Source organism: Pseudophryne corroboree, chromosome 10 (assembly GCF_028390025.1).
Source record: "Pseudophryne corroboree isolate aPseCor3 chromosome 10, aPseCor3.hap2, whole genome shotgun sequence".
In the NCBI taxonomy this organism is placed as follows: domain Eukaryota; kingdom Metazoa; phylum Chordata; class Amphibia; order Anura; family Myobatrachidae; genus Pseudophryne; species Pseudophryne corroboree.
In genome coordinates this window covers 179,961,044-179,980,401 of record NC_086453.1, presented here as the reverse complement: position 1 = coordinate 179,980,401, position 19,358 = coordinate 179,961,044, and the positions used below count along the sequence as shown (strand labels likewise).

The 19,358-nt window shown below is 44.1% G+C and overlaps 1 long non-coding RNA gene across 2 annotated transcripts in view; it reads left to right on the top strand.

The window, feature by feature from the left end:
• LOC134965232 (uncharacterized) overlaps positions 1 to 15,162 on the top strand; it is a 29,647-nt gene extending 14,485 nt beyond the window's left edge. Inside the window, exons 2-4 of one of the 2 annotated variants that reach the window (XR_010188341.1) lie at positions 13,090 to 13,158; positions 13,234 to 13,277; positions 14,507 to 15,162. This is a non-coding gene — a long non-coding RNA (uncharacterized LOC134965232). Of the gene's footprint in view, positions 1 to 13,089; positions 13,159 to 13,233; positions 13,596 to 14,506 lie in introns of those variants that run through there. The other variant, XR_010188340.1, reaches the window with a different exon arrangement.
• The last annotated feature ends 4,196 nt before the right edge of the window (positions 15,163 to 19,358 follow it).

Below are 19,358 nucleotides of genomic sequence, written 5' to 3'. Positions count from 1 at the left end.
TGCTGCTCTTACACTGCGATGTCTCCCTCTGTCATCAAGTGCTTTGCTGTGGCTGGCATCACTCCCCACCTAAACATGTGGGGAGCTCTCACTGGGGCTACATCTTTCTGGCTAAATCCACCTCACTGTCTGCTCACTCTCCTCACTGACTGTCCTCTCCCTAGGCTGCTGCAGGACAACCTTTTTATAACCCTGCATTCCCAGGTACACATTCTATCTGGGATTTCCCGCTCTGTGTTTCCCGCTCTCAGTTTCCCGCTCTGAGTCTGCAAATGAGTGAGTCATGCCCTTTGCATTTTGCAGACTAATCTGTATAGCTATGAGCTGTGCTGTTAACTCCTTCTGTGCTGCAAGCCGTAGGCTGCTGGCACAGTGCTATGCAACTCCAGCAAACATTTTACTTTTATTAAAGTCATGCTGGCACCTGTAGTGCCACAGTTGATTTGGGCTGCAGTTTCCGGGTATCACATCATCAACTTTCTGTATCACACCCAAGGCTTCCATGCGATTTAACTCTTGTTTCAGTTTTTCTCTCAGCGCAAACGTCACTTTTCTACAGGGGTGTATCACTGAAGAAACTTGCGTGTCTATATTTATTTTATGCTCTCCAGGCAAACAACCTAGACCTTCAAACAAGTCTCTGTATTCTGTAAACATCGATTTGCAGTCATCTTCTACTTGTGATGTCACCATAAAAACTTTCTTTAGCAAGCTTAGTTTCTCACAGGAACTAAATCCTAGAATCGGTTGCACATTTTTATCCTCAATCAGTAGAGATGCTTTAAACTGTTGTCCCTTATATCTCAGTGTCACTAAGCATGTACCTTTCACAGGAATTTCCTCCCCAGTGTACCCTGTAACTTTCACTTTGGCTGGATGAATTTTAGTTTTACTCTAAAAGTCTTATAGTCTTGAAACGATATTACATTCACCTGCGCGCCAGTATCAAGCTTAAAGGGAATGACAATCTTGTTCACAGTTAAAGGGACAATCCATTCTTTCTTATCTGCACTGCAAAGTTTAATGCAATCCACAAAGAATTCCTCTGTTTGTTTAACAGCATGCACATTGGTTGTTCCCCTTTTCATTTTACAGCATTTGGCAAAGTGATTAAGTCTACCACATTTCATGCAGGTTTTACCATAATCAGGGCACATTTTAGGATTGTGAGCATTTCCACATCTACTACACATTTCCTTATTAGACTGTGGCTTAGACTGTTTCATTCTTGAGAATGGAGGTTTGCTTGGCCCTGTGTTCTGCACTACATGGACAGCAGCATCAACTTCCTTGTGTAACTTTTTTGCATGAAATCTAGTTATTTCTGCAGATCTGCACATAGTCACTGCCTTTTCTAGTGTTAGGTCTTGCTCTCTCAGCAATCTCTCTCTGAGTCCATTATCAGGTATTCCACAGACAACACGATGTCTAATCAGTGAATCCTTTAAATCACCAAACTCACAGGTTTTACTGAATGATTGCAACTCTGTAACATACTGATCAAATCCATCTGCAGATTTCTGATTACATGTGAAAAACTTATATCTTTCATATGTCACATTTTTCCTTGGCACAAAGTAATCTTCAAACTTTTGCATTATAGAAGATAGCACCATATTCTGCCCTCACCAAACTGAAAACTATTATAAATGTCCAGCACATCCTCTCCTATCACATGGAGGAAAATGGATGCCTTCATTTTGTCAGCCTCTGTATCAGCTCCACATGCAGCAAGATATATATTAAACCTTTGCTTAAATCTTTTCCATTTCTCAGACAAGTTACCAGACATCAACATGCCTGTTGGAGGAGCCAGTTTATCCATGGTTACTCACTGTTTGAAGAGAGGAGCACACGGCAGGTTTTGCAGACACTGAGTATCACAGCCTTACAGACTTCTGCAGGATTCTTTCACACTCTGAGAGCACTAGCAGTCCAAGTTAAACTTCTTCTGACACCATGTTTTGTTCATATGTTTGTAAATCCAGTCATAAGGACACAGAGACATGTGAGTTCACTTGTGTGCTGTTTATTACATCACCAACTCCAGACACACTGCCCACTGGACCACCTACTTCCCAGCATCCCCCTGGTCCTAGGGACCATCACTGAAGATTCAGGCTTACACAGATTAGTAAGGCAGTGTCTACAAATATTAAGCATTCTAATACACTAACATCACACGCATAACACCTTTATATATTTGTAAATATTAATCATATCTCCTCATAGTCGTATAATTTCTAGTATAAACATATCTAATCTAGAAAGCCTCTCCTCATAGTCCAATGTCTCCAACCCCTTAATTAATTTGGTAGCTCGCCTCTGAACCTTTTCAAGTTCTAATATGTCTCTTTTATAGTGTGGTACCCAGAACTGTACACAATACTCAAGATGCAGCCGTACCAATGATTTGTACACTGGCAGGATTACGCTCTCATTCCTTGTCTCAATTCCCCTTTTAACACATACTAACACCTTGGGGTATATTTACTAAGAATCGTATCTGTGGTGATTTGGTGGGAGTTTAATCTCGATTTGTATAAATCGTGGTTTTTTGCAACTTTTTGAATTTAGTTCATGTAATTTACTAAGCTTCCGAGTTGAAATATTTTGTGTTTTCCGATGTCGATGTTATTCATAATTGTGTCCTTTATTTTGCGGCTGAAATGTATGTTTGCGGCCAAAGAGGTGGGTTTTTTTAACGGATTCATATTTTTCTTTCGCGGCAGTGTTTTTTGGCCTGCACGGCCGCATTTCCACCTACTTTCATTTTTGTCACTCGAACGTGATTGGTTGTGTTTCAGATGGAGGAGTGTCTGTGCGGCGTCATATAAATACGCCCCATACCTTCCGAACCTCGTAGGTTTAGCTAGTGGAGAGGTGAGTGTTAGTGGTCTGTGGTGTTGGAGAGTTGTTTAGTTGATTTTGGAGTGGGTAAGTGATTTCTGAGTGCTGTATTGTGTTTGAAAGTAGTCTTGTCATTCTTGTTGTGTAGTTTGTTTTGGAGTTTGTCATCTTCTTTGTGCTTGTCATTTTTGTTTGAAGTCTATTGTCATTGTGTGTGTGTGTGTGTGTGTGTGTGTGTGTGTGTGTGTGTGTGTGTGTGTGTGTGTTTGGTGTGTGGTGTGTAGTGGTAGTGGAGGAGTGTGTGTTTTTTTCTTCTCAGTGTTAATTGTTGTTTGTCTGTACTATGTCCCAGTCAGAGGTGAGTGAGGTGGAGGAGGTGAGTGAGGTTGAGGAGGTGAGTGAGGTGGAGGGGGTGAGTGAGGTGGAGGGGGTGAGTGAGGTGGAGGCGGTGAGTGAGGTGGAGGGGGTGAGTGAGAGGGAGGATGTTAGTGAGGTGGAGGAGGTGGGTGAGGTTGCTGCTGCGGCCTCTAGTGACAGTGACAGTGATGGTGCTGCAGCTCCACAGCCACGCACCACTATTAAGACTAACTACAATGTTAAGTTCAGTCAGTAGCGGATCTTGCCATGGGCAAGCAGGACTTTTGCCTGGGGCGCTGTCTTCCGGAGGGCGCCACACCATGGCAAGATCCGCTACTGCTGTGTCCCCCACTGCCCGCTGTGTCCCCCGCTGGTTCCCCGCTGTGAAGGGAACTAGACGCTACGTGTCTAGTTTCCCTTTGTGGAGATGACCTTTGCTATGTGGTGCGCGATGATGTCATCGCGCACCGCACAGCATTGTGGGACTGACAGATGCTAGGGGTTTATAATTGACCTCTAGTGTCTGTCTATGCCAAATCCGAGGACAGGCGCGGCGCTGGCGGAGGTCTGCAGCGGTCGGGAGCGGGGATAGTAAATATAATTTTTCTCTTTTTTTTTCTTTTTCAGCGGCGCTACTCTACTGTACAGGGGGTGTAATTGACCACTCCCCCTGTATGAAGCCACGCCCCTATTTCCTGCCCGGGGCGCTAAAAGGGCAAGAACCGGCCCTGAGTTCAGTTATGCAGAGAATGTGGCTTTGGTGCGTGAGCTGATGCGACATCATTGGCAGCTGTTTGGACGTGAGTCGGCAAAGGTCACATCTCGCAAGAAGAGTGTGTTGTGGGGAAAAGGGTTGTGGCAGTCAACAGCGAGGGTGTGGTCAAGCGGACCAAAGACACGTGTCGCAAGCGCTTTTATGACATCAAGCGCCGTGTCAAGGCGAAAATGGCCAAGGAGGCAAAGTCTGCTCGTCAAACCGGTGGCGGACATCCCTTTATTGCTACATATCTTGAGTGGGAGGAGCCCGTGAGGAGTCTAATTCCTCCTGAATTGGTCGGTGCCACTTATGTCTGGGATTCAGATCGGCCCAGGCATGATGGTGAGTTTTGGAGGTTATTTGTAGTCTGCGTTTTGAATTGCGTTTTAGCCCCCCCGCCCAAAAATAAATAAATCTTCTATTTACTGTTTTGATGTTGCTTTTTTCGGTTATGGTTTTGTGTTTAGTAGTTGTTATTGTTGTCCCTACACAGATTGGAGTATCAATAGTTCATGTGTGTTTGGAATGTAGAAATAACATTACTGCAGTCGCTTGTTTCTGGTGAATGTCAAAGTATATGTTTTTGGCTATGTTTGGTGTGGCTCATGGGGCACAGGCATGTAATCTTTGCATGTTAAATGTGTTTGCTACTTTGAAATGTATGTGTTGCATGTTAACATTAGAGATGAGCGGGTACGGTTCCTCGGAATCCGAACCCCCCCCGAACTTCACCCATTTTACACGGGTCTGAGGCAGACTCGAATCTTCGCGCCTTGCTCGGTTAACCCGAGTGCGCCCGAACGTCATCATCCTGCTGTCGTATTCTTGCGAGATTCGTATTCTATATAAGGAGCCGCGCGTCGCCGCCATTTTCACTCGTGCATTGGAGATGATAGGGAGAGGACGTGTGCAGCGTTCTCTCACTTGTGTTCAGTGTGCTGCAAATATCTGTGCTCAGTGTGCTGTAAATATCGGTGCTCAGTGTGCTTGCAAATATCTGTGCTCAGTGTGCTGAAAATATCTACATTCTCTGCCTGAAAAACGCTCCATATCTGTGCTGCATTGTACTATATAGTAGGAGGACAGTGCAGAATTTTGTTGACCAGTGACCACCAGTATTATACGTTGCCTGCCTGAAAAACGCTCCATATCTGTGCTCAGTGTGCTGCATATATCTGTGCTCACACTGCTTTATTGTGGGGACGGGGGACCAGCAGTATTATATAGGAGGAGTACAGTGCAGAGTTTTGCTGACCAGTGACCACCAGTATTGTACGTTCTCTGCCTGAAAAACGCTCCATTTCTGTGCTACATTGTAGTATATAGTAGGAGGACAGTGTAGAATTTTGCTGACCAGTGACCACCAGTATTATATCAGTACGGTACAGTAGTCCACTGCTCTACCTACCTCTGTGTCATCAAGTATACTATCAATCCATACCTGTGGTGCATTTTAGTTGGTTGTGCGCAGTAGTAGGAGGACAGTGCATAATTTTGCTGACCACCAGTATATAATATATAGCAGTATGGTACAGTAGTCCACTGCTATACCTACCTCTGTGTCATCAAGTATACTATCCATCCATACCTGTGGTGCATTTTAGTTGTTGTGCACAGTAGTAGGAGGACAGTGCATAATTTTGCTGACCACCAGTATATAATATATAGCAGTATGGTACAGTAGTCCACTGCTCTACCTACCTCTGTGTCGTCAAGTATACTATCCATCCATACCTGAGGTGCATTTTAGTTGTTGTGCGCAGTAGTAGGAGGACAGTGCATAATTTTGCTGACCACTAGTATATAATATATAGCAGTACGGTACAGTAGACCAGTGCTCTACCTACCTCTGTGTCGTCAAGTATACTATCCATCCATACCTGTGGTGCATTTTAGTTGTTGTGCACAGTAGTAGGAGGACAGTGCATAATTTTGTTGACCACCAGTATATAATATATAGCAGTACGGTACAGTAGTCCACTGCTCTACCTACCTCTGTGTCGTCAAGTATACTATCCATCCATACCTGTGGTGCATTTCAGTTTTGCACAGTTTGCTGACCACCAGTATATACTATATAGCAGTACAGTACAGAAGGCCACTGCTCTACCTACCTCTGTGTCGTCAAGTATACTATCCATCCATACCTGAGGTGCATTTTAGTTGTTGTGCGCAGTAGTAGGAGGACAGTGCATAATTTTGCTGACCACCAGTACATAATATATAGCAGTACGGTACAGTAGTCCACTGCTTTACCTACCTCTGTGTCGTCAAGTATACTATCCATCCATACCTGTGGTGCATTTTAGCTGTTGTGCGCAGTAGTAGGAGGACAGTGCATAATTTTGCTGACCACCAGTATATAATATATAGCAGTACGGTACAGTAGTCTACTGCTCTACCTACCTCTGTGTCGTCAAGTATACTATCCATCCATACCTGTGGTGCATTTTAGTTGTTGTGCACAGTAGTAGGAGGACAGTGCATAATTTTGCTGACCACCAGTATATAATATATAGCAGTATGGTACAGTAGTCCACTGCTCTACCTACCTCTGTGTCGTCAAGTATACTATCCATCCATACCTGTGGTGCATTTTAGTTGTTGTGCACAGTAGTAGGAGGACAGTGCATAATTTTGCTGACCACCAGTATATAATATATAGCAGTATGGTACAGTAGTACACTGCTCTACCTACCTCTGTGTCGTCAAGTATACTATCCATCCATACCTGAGGTGCATTTTAGTTGTTGTGCGCAGTAGAAGGAGGACAGTGCATAATTTGCTGACCACCAATATATAATATATAGCAGTACGGTACAGTAGTCCACTGCTCTACCTACCTCTGTGTCGTCAAGTATACTATCCATCCATACCTGTGGTGCATTTCAGTTTTGCACAGTTTGCTGACCACCAGTATATACTATATAGCAGTACAGTACAGAAGGCCACTGCTCTACCTACCTCTGTGTCGTCAAGTATACTATCCATCCATACCTGTGGTGCATTTTAGTTGTTGTGCACAGTAGTAGGAGGACAGTGCATAATTTTGCTGACCACCAGTATATAATATATAGCAGTATGGTACAGTAGTCCACTGCTCTACCTACCTCTGTGTCGTCAAGTATACTATCCATCCATACCTGTGGTGCATTTTAGTTGTTGTGTGCAGTAGTAGGAGGACAGTACATAATTTTGCTGATCACCAGTATATAATATATAGCAGTACGGTACAGTAGTCCACTGTTCTACCTACCTCTGTGTCATCAAGTATACTATCCATCCATACCTGTGGTGCATTTTAGTTGTTGTGCGCAGTAGTAGGAGAACAGTGCATAATTTTGCTGACCACCAGTATATAATATTTAGCAGGACGGTATAGTAGTCCACTGCTCTACCTACCTCTGTGACGTCAAGTATACTATCCATCCATACCTGTGGTGCATTTTAGTTGTTGTGCGCTGTAGTAGGAGGACAGTGCATAATTTTGCTGACCACCAGTATATAAAATATAGCAGTATGGTACAGTAGTCCACTGCTCTACCTACCTCTGTGTCGTCAAGTATACTATCCATCCATACCTGTGGTACATTTTAGTTGTTGTGTGCAGTAGTAGGAGGACAGTGCATAATTTTGCTGACCACCAGTATATAATAAATAGCAGTACGGTACAGTAGGCCATTGCTATTGATATATTACTGGCATATAATTCCACACATTAAAAAATGGAGAACAAAAATGTGTAGGGTAAAATAGGGAAAGATCAAGATCCACTTCCACCTCGTGCTGAAGCTGCTGCCACTAGTCATGGCCGAGACGATGAAATGCCATCAACGTCGTCTGTCAAGGCCGATGCCCAATGTCTTAGTAGAGAGCATGTAAAATCCAAAAAACAAAAGTTCAGTAAAATAACCCAAAAATCAAAATTAAAAGCGTCTGATGAGAAGCGTAAACTTGCCAATATGCCATTTACGACACGGAGTGGCAAGGAACGGCTGAGGCCCTCGCCTATGTTCATGGCTAGTGGTTCAGATTCACATGAGGATTGAAGCACTCATCCTCTTGTTAGAAAACTGCAGTGCCACTCCTAGATGGGCCAGGTGTTTGTGTCGGCCACTTGGGTCGCTTAGCTTAGTCACACAGCTACCTCATTGCACCTCTTTTTTTCTTTGCATCATGTGCTGCTTGGGGACTATTTTTTAAATCTGCCATCCTGTCTGACACTGCAGTGCCACTCCTAGATGGGCCAGTTGTTTGTGTCGGCCACTTGGGTCGCTTAGCTAAACCATCCAGCAACCTTGGTGCACCTCTTTATTTCTTTGCATCATGTGCTGTTTGGGGACTATTTTTTAAATCTGCCATCCTGTCTGACACTGCAGTGCCAATCCTAGATGGGCCAGGTGTTTGTGTCGGCCACTTGGGTCGCTTAGCTTAGCCACACAGCTACCTCATTGCACCTCTTTTTTTCTTTGCATCATGTGCAGTTTGGGGACTATTTTTTAAATCTGCCATCCTGTCTGACACTGCAGTGCCACTCCTAGATGGGCCAGTTGTTTGTGTCGGCCACTTGGGTCGCTTAGCTTAACCATCCAGCGACCTTGGTGCACCTCTTTTTTTCTTTGCATCATGTGCTGTTTGGGGACTATTTTTTAAATCTGCCATCCTGTCTGACACTGCAGTGCCACTCCTAGATGGGCCAGGTGTTTGTGTCGGCCACTTGGGTCGCTTAGCTTAGCCACACAGTTACCTCATTGCACCTCTTTTTTTATTTGCATCATGTGCAGTTTGGGGACTATTTTTTGAAGTGCCATCCTGTCTGACACTGCAGTGCCACTCCTAGATGGGCCAGGTGTTTGTGTCGGCCACTTGGGTCGCTTAGCTTAGTCATTCAGCGACCTCGGTGCAAATTGTAGGACTAAAATTAATATTGTGAGGTGTGAGGTGTTCAGAATAGACTGGAAATTAGTGGAAATTATGGTTATTGAGGTTAATAATACTATGGAATCAAAATTACCCCCAAATTCTATGATTTAAGCTCTTTTTGAGGGTTTTTTGTAAAAAAAACACCCGAATCCAAAACATACCCGAATCCTACAATAAATTTTCAGGGAGGTTTTGCCAAAACGCGTCCGAATCCAAAACACGACCGCGGAACCGAATCCAAAACCAAAGTACAAAACCCGAACAATGTCCGGTGCACATCACTAGTTAACATATATTGCTTTTTTTGTTTTGTTTTTTTTATTTGTTTTTTCCCCTAATGTTTGTGAGAAATCTTTGGTGTTGATGTTAAGTATGTAACACATGGTTTGGTTGGTGTATTTTGTAAGCCTATTCAGAATCATGTGTTTGCCATTTATTGTTACTTTTGTATAATGAAGTTGCTTCAGCAACTGCTTTTGGTTTGGAGTAGAGATGAGCGGGTTCGGTTCTCCGAGATCCGAACCCCCCCGAACTTCACCTATTTTACACGGGTCTGAGGCAGCCTCGGATCTTCCCGCCTTGCTCGGTTAACCCGAACGAGGCCGAACGTCATCATCCCGCTGTCGGATTCTCGCGAGATTCGTATTCTATATAAAGAGCCGCGCGTCGCCACCATTTTCACTCGTGCATTGGAGATTGAACGGAGAGGACGTGGCTGCGTTCTCTCCCTGAAAAGCTACGTAATCTGTGCTCAGTGTGCTGCAAATATCTGTGCTCAGTGTGCTGCAAATATCTGTGCACTGTGTGCTGAAAATATCTACGTTCTCTGCCTGAAACGCTCCATATCTGTGCTCAGTGTGCTGCAAATATCTGTGCTCAGTGTGCTTTATCGTGGGGACTGGGGACCACCAGTATATAATTATAGTAGTACAGTACAGTAGGCAATTGCTGTATCTTGCAGCTCTGTGTCACTTTAAGTATCCATTCCATATCTGTGCTGCATTTTTGTGAGCAGTATATATAGTATTACAGTGCAGCATTTTGGTGACCAACAGTATATAGTTGTACAGTAGGCCATTGCTGTATCTTGCAGCTCTGTGTCACTGCAAGTATCCATTCCATATTTGTGCTGCATTATTGTGAGCAGTATATAGTAGGACAGTGCAGCATTTTGGTGACCAGCAGTATACATATATTGTACAGTACAGTAAGCCATTGCTGTATCTTGCAGCTCTGTGTCACTGCAAGTATCCATTCCCTATCTGTGCTGCATTATTGTGAGCAGTATATAGTAGGACAGTGCAGCATTTTGGTGACCAGCAGTATACATATATAGTACAGTACAGTAGGCCATTGCTGTATCTTGCAGCTCTGTGTCACTTCTAGTATCTTGATCAGTGCTCAATATCTGCTGCATTGTTGTGACCAGTATGAATACTGTACTGATCGACGTGTGTTATACACCTGGTGATTACTGATTATACATCCTGTAATCTGTACTGAGCGATGTGTGAGATACACCAGGGGATTATACACCCTATATACTGTACTATGCGACGTGTGTTATACACCTGGTGATTACTGATTATACATCCTGTAATCTGTACTGAGCGATGTGTGAGATACACCTGGGGATTATACACCCTATATACTGTACTGTGCGACGTGTGTTATACACCTGGTGATTACTGATTATACATCCTGTAATCTGTACTGAGCGATATGTGAGATACACCTGGGGATTATACACCCTATATACTGTACTGTGCGACGTGTGTTATACACCTGGTGATTACTGATTATACATCCTGTAATCTGTACTGAGCGATGTGTGAGATCCACCTGGTGACTATACACCCTATATTATTATTATTATCCTTTATTTATATGGCGCCACAAGGGTTCCGCAGCGCCCAATTACAGAGTACATAAATAATCAAACAGGAAAACAGCAACTTGCAGTTGATGACAGTATAGGACAAGTACAGGGTAAATAAACATAGTTACATCAGCAGATGACACTGAAATAAGTATCAGGTGGCAGAAGATTGCTGGATGTGGTACAGTTGAAGAATATTAAAGTAAGACAAAGGATAAGCACATGAGGCAAGAGGGCGCTGCTCGTGAGAGCTTACAATCTAAAGGGGAGGGGTAGACAGACATGTGTGACACAGATGGGGTACATAGAGAACGTGGAACAGAGGGTTAGGATGAGATTTGGCTGGGTTTGGTGAAGAAGTGGACCCCCAGAAGGCACAAGTCAATACTTAACATTGCAACATTTTGCTGGGCTATGCAGGAGAAAATTAAAAATATGGGGGAAAAAAAAAAAAAAAAGAATCGATAACTTCTACCGCTTTCAAAAAGGTTAATGGAAGCTGAAATAATGGACAACTACCTCATGGAAGCCAGATACAGTATACCAAACAGTACTTAGCAGAGTTAGGAATGAGTGCTTATGAAATACAGTAACATTTTGTCATAATATTTCAGAAACTGCATGGCTGGTCTCTTGCACTCTTTTGCTCTAATACACCACCTGCTTTAGGATTTATATTCAAAAACATTATGTCTCCATAATCCCAAAAACATCAGTCTTCTTGGAAAGTGGCTTGTTCCTTTGTAAGGGAAAGAGAACAAACGTTCTCAAACAACGGTTTCTCAATTTCTTTTTCCTCTGGGAAGGGATTGTGGATTCGCAGGAATATCTGAGCATATCTGTAATCAGAAAGCAGCGACTTTCTACAAATGTTTATGAATAATTCCAGTGATTTTGTCATTTTCTTCCAGTGATTTGGACCAATAATACCATTGATTAGAACAAATAATTCCAGTGATTTTGTCATTTTCTTCCAGTGATTTGGACCAATAATACCAGTGATTAGAACGAATAATTCCAGTGATTTTGTCATTTTTTCCAGTGATTTGGACCAATAATACCATTGATTAGAATGAATAATTCCTGTGATTTTGTCATTTTCTTCCAGTGATTTGGACCAATAATACCATTGATTAGAACGAATAATTCCAGTGATTTTGTCATTTTCTTCCAGTGATTTGGACCAATAATACCATTGATTAGAACAAATAATTCCTGTGATATTGAGGTGTTTGTGTCGCTTAGCTTAGCCATCCAGTGACCACAGTGCTCCTCTTTTTCTCTTTTCTTTGCATCATGTGCTGTTTGGGGACTATTTTTTGAAGTGCCATCCTGTCTGACACTGCAGTGCCACTCCTAGATGGGCCAGGTGTTTGTGTCGGCCACTTGGGTCGCTTAGCTTAGTCATCCAGCGACCTTGTGCACCTCTTTTTTTCTTTGCATCATGTGCTGTTTGGGGACTATTTTTTTAAGTGCCATCCTGTCTGACACTGCAGTGCCACTCCTAGATGGGCCAGGTGTTTGTGCCGCCCACTTGGGTCGCTTAGCTTAGCCATCCAGCGACCTTGGTGCACCTCTTTTTTTATTTGCATCATGTGCTGTTTGGGGACTATTTTTTTAAGTGCCATCCTGTCTGACACTGCAGTGCCACTCCTAGATGGGCCAAGTGTTTGTGCCGCCCACTTGGGTCGCTTAGCTTAGTCATCCGGCGACCTCGGTGCAAATTTTAGGACTAAAAATTATATTGTGAGGTGTGAGGTATTCAGAATAGACTGGAAATGAGTGGAAATTATGGTTATTGAGGTTAATAATACTATGGAATCAAAATTACCCCCAAATTCTATGATTTTAGCTGTTTTTGAAAAAAAAAAACACCCGAGTCCGACAAAACATTTTCAGGGAGGTTTTGCCAAAACGCGTCCGAATACAAAACACGGCCGCGGAACCGAATCCTAAACCAATACACAAAACCCGAAAAATTTCCGGTGCACATCTTTAGTTTGGAGTAATAGTGTTTATGTACTTTTCTAATGTATGTGCCATTTTTAATGTAGTCTTTTAATGTAGATTAATATTATCGGATACTATTCCATGGTACAATATTCTGCTGGTTGGCAGTGTCAACTAAGCATATGGACCCATGTTTCTAGCTTTTGTGTGGTGTTTTATACCTGGACTATCTTCAGACAATATTGACTGCAAGAAAAGTAGCAGAGTTAGCATAATTATGAATTTTTACTTCAGAAGTCAAAAATGGAAAATGTTTTTCACATTTTATTTACACACTATTATGTTACAACCCAAATTCATCATATATTCACAGTGCGGGAAAAAAGCACCACTGGCCGTACTCCCACCACGCAGGTCCAAGATGAGGATGATGGTGAAGCAGGTAAAGTATCATTTAAATTACAAATTCTGAGTGTAAAACTGCAACAAAAAGATTAATGTTTAAAATTTCCCATAGGAACATCCAGACAACGTCAAATTTCCCAAGGTCGCCCCCCACAGGTATCCGCCACTCAGAAACACATGGCCCACAAGAGACACCGTCCTGATGTCCCCACTAGACAAGCCGCATCTCCACCACAACGACGCATATCCAATGTGTCCTCAATGCCCCCAGTCCAACTTTTGGACAGTCCGCCAACATGGGAACCACAATCCCCTCAGCTGCCTGGGGAGTAGAACCAAAAAAAATTACAACACATACTTACACAGGCCACTTTACACATAATTAGCATAGAACAATACCACACACTAATCCTCGTATGGAACAACACCAGCAACCACATGCATAGCAAATGTTAGGGGTTAACATCTCCACACTAAATATATATATACAGGTTGAGTATCCCATATCCAAATATCCGAAATACGGAATATTCCGAAATACGGACTTTTTTGAGCGAGAGTGAGATAGTGAAACTTTTGTTTTTTGATGGCTCAATGTACACAAACTTTGTTTAATACACACAGTTATTAAAAATATTGTATTAAATGACCTTCAGGCTGTGTGTATAAGGTGTATATGAAACATAAATGAATTGTGTGAATGTAGACACACTTTGTTTAATGCACAAAGTAATAAAAAATATTGGCTAAAATTACCTTCAGGCTGTGTGTATAAGGTGTATATGTAACATAAATGCATTCTGTGCTTAGATTTAGGTCCCATCACCATGATATCTCATTATGGTATGCAATTATTCCAAAATACGGAAGAATCCCATATCCAAAATACCTCTGGTCCCAAGCATTTTGGATAAGGGATACTCAACCTGTATATATATCTATATGTGTGTACACTTGAGGCATAGAGTAGCATATTCCCAGAAAAAGTCTGCACCCTAAGCAGAAGTGGAAGCTTACCCAGATTAGCATCCTTTGCGAATGGTGAGTGTTTACATCTTTACATGTACTGTGTAGATCTGGTCTTCCCTTCATATATGTAGACCAACCTAGGCAATTTGTGTGGTGTTTAAAAATTCACAAAAAACGGGTTTGTAGAGTAGGTAGTGTCTTTTTGTTCCTGTTTGTTTTGTTTTTTGCTCCAACCAAAAATTAATCAAAAATGCAGCATATAGGCCTCACCCTAATGTAAATGGAGTATTGTTGGTAAAGTTTAAAACAGCATTTGTAGTCCTAATTATCATGTATGTGCTATTCAAAATATAAAAAAACAACAGCAAATATATGTCTACCGTAACTAAAATGATGTCCCATTAAACCACATACAGATGCTGAAAACATGCCCCCAGACACCCAGCAGGACACAGAAATGGAGGAAACCTTTTTCCTTCAACTCCAGCCAATAGACCCAACAATACCAACAATGCCACTTGTGAGCACGCCACCAACACAAACCACACCTGCACCACAAATGAGCCCTACATCACCACATGCTACAACACAGGATCAGGCCTTTTGGAACAGTTGGACAACCTAACAGGCCAATAATCTTGATTTTCTGCGCAGACAATCGCAATTTGTTGCTAGTCTGCCACATCAGCTTCCCCAAATAAGTAGGAATAGTAGCCGCCTAAATGTGCAAATCACAAGAATTGCCAATGCTATGGAACTAATGCATGCGGACAACACACAGATGATGAACATTTTCCAAAGAGTAATGGATGAACAACACAGATAGCACCAAAAGTACATCAACATTCTTGGAAACAACCAAATGATAACAGAAAGCATAAGCCGAATAATTGAAAATCACACTGCAGCAACCACAGAACTCTACCCTACTCTGAGTAATCTGAGCAACAACATCAGTTTACTCCAACCTAGATAAGCAAGCACCAGCTCAGGAAACACAACTTCGAGCATGACCCCAGTTACCTCCCCAATAAGGAGATCCAGCTGGACACGGACAAACGTGACTGGGAAAGACACTAGAGATGAGCGCCTGAAATTTTTCGGGTTTTGTGTTTTGGTTTTGGGTTCGGTTCCGCGGCCGTGTTTTGGGTTCGAACGCGTTTTGGCAAAACCTCACCGAATTTTTTTTCTCGGATTCGGGTGTGTTTTGGATTCGGGTGTTTTTTTCAAAAAACACTAAAAAACAGCTTAAATCATAGAATTTGGGGGTCATTTTGATCCCAAAGTATTATTAACCTCAAAAACCATAATTTACACTCATTTTCAGTCTATTCTGAATACCTCACACCTCACAATATTATTTTTAGTCCTAAAATTTGCACCGAGGTCGCTGTGTGAGTAAGATAAGCGACCCTAGTGGCCGACACAAACACCGGGCCCATCTAGGAGTGGCACTGCAGTGTCACGCAGGATGTCCCTTCCAAAAAACCCTCCCCAAACAGCACATGACGCAAAGAAAAAAAGAGGCGCAATGAGGTAGCTGTGTGAGTAAGATTAGCGACCCTAGTGGCCGACACAAACACCGGGCCCATCTAGGAGTGGCACTGCAGTGTCACGCAGGATGGCCCTTCCAAAAAACCCTCCCCAAACAGCACATGACGCAAAGAAAAAAAGAGGCGCAATGAGGTAGCTGTGTGAGTAAGATTAGCGACCCTAGTGGCCGACACAAACACCGGGCCCATCTAGGAGTGGCACTGCAGTGTCACGCAGGATGTCCCTTCCAAAAAACCCTCCCCAAACAGCACATGACGCAAAGAAAAAAGAGGCGCAATGAGGTAGCTGTGTGAGTAAGATTAGCGACCCTAGTGGCCGACACAAACACCGGGCCCATCTAGGAGTGGCACTGCAGTGTCACGCAGGATGGCCCTTCCAAAAAACCCTCCCCAAACAGCACATGACGCAAAGAAAAAAAGAGGCGCAATGAGGTAGCTGTGTGAGTAAGATTAGCGACCCTAGTGGCCGACACAAACACCGGGCCCATCTAGGAGTGGCACTGCAGTGTCACGCAGGATGTCCCTTCCAAAAAACCCTCCCCAAACAGCACATGACGCAAAGAAAAAAAGAGGCGCAATGAGGTAGCTGTGTGAGTAAGATTAGCGACCCTAGTTGCCGACACAAACACCGGGCCCATCTAGGAGTGGCACTGCAGTGTCACGCAGGATGTCCCTTCCAAAAAACCCTCCCCAAACAGCACATGACGCAAAGAAAAAAAGAGGCGCAATGAGGTAGCTGACTGTGTGAGTAAGATTAGCGACCCTAGTGGCCGACACAAACACCGGGCCCATCTAGGAGTGGCACTGCAGTGTCACGCAGGATGTCCCTTCCAAAAAACCCTCCCCAATCAGCACATGATGCAAAGAAAAAGAAAAGAAAAAAGAGGTGCAAGATGGAATTGTCCTTGGGCCCTCCCACCCACCCTTATGTTGTATAAACAAAACAGGACATGCACACTTTAACCAACCCATCATTTCAGTGACAGGGTCTGCCACACGACTGTGACTGATATGACGGGTTGGTTTGGACCCCCCCCAAAAAAGAAGCAATTAATCTCTCCTTGCACAAACTGGCTCTACAGAGGCAAGATGTCCACCTCATCTTCACCCTCCGATATATCACCGTGTACATCCCCCTCCTCACAGATTATCAATTCGTCCCCACTGGAATCCACCATCTCAGCTCCCTGTGTACTTTGTGGAGGCAATTGCTGCTGGTCAATGTCTCCGCGGAGGAATTGATTATAATTCATTTTAATGAACATCATCTTCTCCACATTTTCTGGATGTAACCTCGTACGCCGATTGCTGAGAAGGTGAGCGGCGGCACTAAACACTCTTTCGGAGTACACACTTGTGGGAGGGCAACTTAGGTAGAATAAAGCCAGTTTGTGCAAGGGCCTCCAAATTGCCTCTTTTTCCTGCCAGTATAAGTACGGACTGTGTGACGTGCCTACTTGGATGCGGTCACTCATATAATCCTCCACCATTCTATCAATGTTGAGAGAATCATATGCAGTGACAGTAGACGACATGTCCGTAATCGTTGTCAGGTCCTTCAGTCCGGACCAGATGTCAGCATCAGCAGTCGCTCCAGACTGCCCTGCATCACCGCCAGCGGGTGGGCTCGGAATTCTGAGCCTTTTCCTCGCACCCCCAGTTGCGGGAGAATGTGAAGGAGGAGATGTTGACAGGTCGCGTTCCGCTTGACTTGACAATTTTGTCACCAGCAGGTCTTTCAACCCCAGCAGACCTGTGTCTGCCGGAAAGAGAGATCCAAGGTAGGCTTTAAATCTAGGATCGAGCACGGTGGCCAAAATGTAGTGCTCTGATTTCAACAGATTGACCACCCGTGAATCCTTGTTAAGCGAATTAAGGGCTGCATCCACAAGTCCCACATGCCTAGCGGAATCGCTCCCTTTTAGCTCCTTCTTCAATGCCTCCAGCTTCTTCTGCAAAAGCCTGATGAGGGGAATGACCTGACTCAGGCTGGCAGTGTCTGAACTGACTTCACGTGTGGCAAGTTCAAAGGGCATCAGAACCTTGCACAACGTTGAAATCATTCTCCACTGCACTTGAGACAGGTGCATTCCACCTCCTATATCGTGCTCAATTGTATAGGCTTGAATGGCCTTTTGCTGCTCCTCCAACCTCTGAAGCATATAGAGGGTTGAATTCCACCTCGTTACCACTTCTTGCTTCAGATGATGGCAGGGCAGGTTCAGTAGTTTTTGGTGGTGCTCCAGTCTTCTGTACGTGGTGCCTGTACGCCGAAAGTGTCCCGCAATTTTTCTGGCCACCGACAGCATCTCTTGCACGCCCCTGTCGTTTTTTAAAAAATTCTGCACCACCAAATTCAAGGTATGTGCAAAACATGGGACGTGCTGGAATTTGCCCATATTTAATGCACACACAATATTGCTGGCGTTGTCCGATGCCACAAATCCACAGGAGAGTCCAATTGGGGTAAGCCATTCCGCGATGATCTTCCTCAGTTGCCGTAAGAGGTTTTCAGCTGTGTGCGTATTCTGGAAAGCGGTGATACAAAGCGTAGCCTGCCTAGGAAAGAGTTGGCGTTTGCGAGATGCTGCTACTGGTGCCGCCGCTGCTGTTCTTGCGGCGGGAGTCCATACATCTACCCAGTGGGCTGTCACAGTCATATAGTCCTGACCCTGCCCTGCTCCACTTGTCCACATGTCCGTGGTTAAGTGGACATTGGGTACAACTGCATTTTTTAGGACACTGGTGAGTCTTTTTCTGACGTCCGTGTACATTCTCGGTATCGCCTGCCTAGAGAAGTGGAACCTAGATGGTATTTGGTAACGGGGGCACACTGCCTCAATAAATTGTCTAGTTCCCTGTGAACTAACGGCGGATACCGGACGCACGTCTAACACCAACATAGTTGTCAAGGCCTCAGTTATCCGCTTTGCAGTAGGATGACTGCTGTGATATTTCATCTTCCTCGCAAAGGACTGTTGAACAGTCAATTGCTTACTGGAAGTAGTACAAGTGGGCTTACGACTTCCCCTCTGGGATGACCATCGACTCCCAGCGGCAACAACAGCAGCGCCAGCAGCAGTAGGCGTTACACGCAAGGATGCATCGGAGGAATCCCAGGCAGGAGAGGACTCGTCAGAATTGCCAGTGACATGGCCTGCAGGACTATTGGCATTCCTGGGGAAGGAGGAAATTGACACTGAGGGAGTTGGTGGGGTGGTTTGCGTGAGCTTGGTTACAAGAGGAAGGGATTTACTGGTCAGTGGACTGCTTCCGCTGTCACCCAAAGTTTTTGAACTTGTCACTGACTTATTATGAATGCGCTGCAGGTGACGTATAAGGGAGGATGTTCCGAGGTGGTTAACATCCTTACCCCTACTTATTACAGCTTGACAAAGGGAACACACGGCTTGACACCTGTTGTCCGCATTTCTGGTGAAATACCTCCACACCGAAGAGCTGATTTTTTTGGTATTTTCACCTGGCATGTCAACGGCCATATTCCTCCCACGGACAACAGGTGTCTCCCCGGGTGCCTGACTTAAACAAACCACCTCACCATCAGAATCCTCCTGGTCAATTTCCTCCCCAGCGCCAGCAACACCCATATCCTCCTCATCCTGGTGTACTTCAACACTGACATCTTCAATCTGACTATCAGGAACTGGACTGCGGGTGCTCCTTCCAGCACTTGCAGGGGGCGTGCAAATGGTGG